A 334-nucleotide genomic window follows, 5' to 3' on the forward strand; every position below is an offset into this window, starting at 1 on the left:
CCAAGGAAATTAACTTGAGCTCAACTTGACCTTGTCCTTTATGCCACTGAACCGAGTTTAAATTCTTGGGAGGTAAGTAAAAATTTTCATGCATGGCACTGCGCGTCCTCTAAGCTGCATGACAAAGTAAATAGACAAACCGAAGACAAATTCTTCAGTGAACTCTAAAGAAGGTCATGGGCGTTTCACTAGTGCATATTGTTTGATGGCGACAACAGCAACTGTGCATTTAAGTAAGACTATAAGAAATACTGCCATAAGACACTTTTGCTACCGTCTGACCCTTTTACGAAGCCGTGAGAGACAGGCCTTCAGGGGTTAGAGAGAAGAAGTC

The sequence above is a fragment of the Coenobita brevimanus genome, chromosome 13 (genome assembly GCF_032717465.1).
Source record: "Coenobita brevimanus isolate Jiangsu-jjx chromosome 13, ASM3271746v2, whole genome shotgun sequence".
NCBI classification, from domain to species: Eukaryota; Metazoa; Arthropoda; class Malacostraca; order Decapoda; family Coenobitidae; genus Coenobita; species Coenobita brevimanus.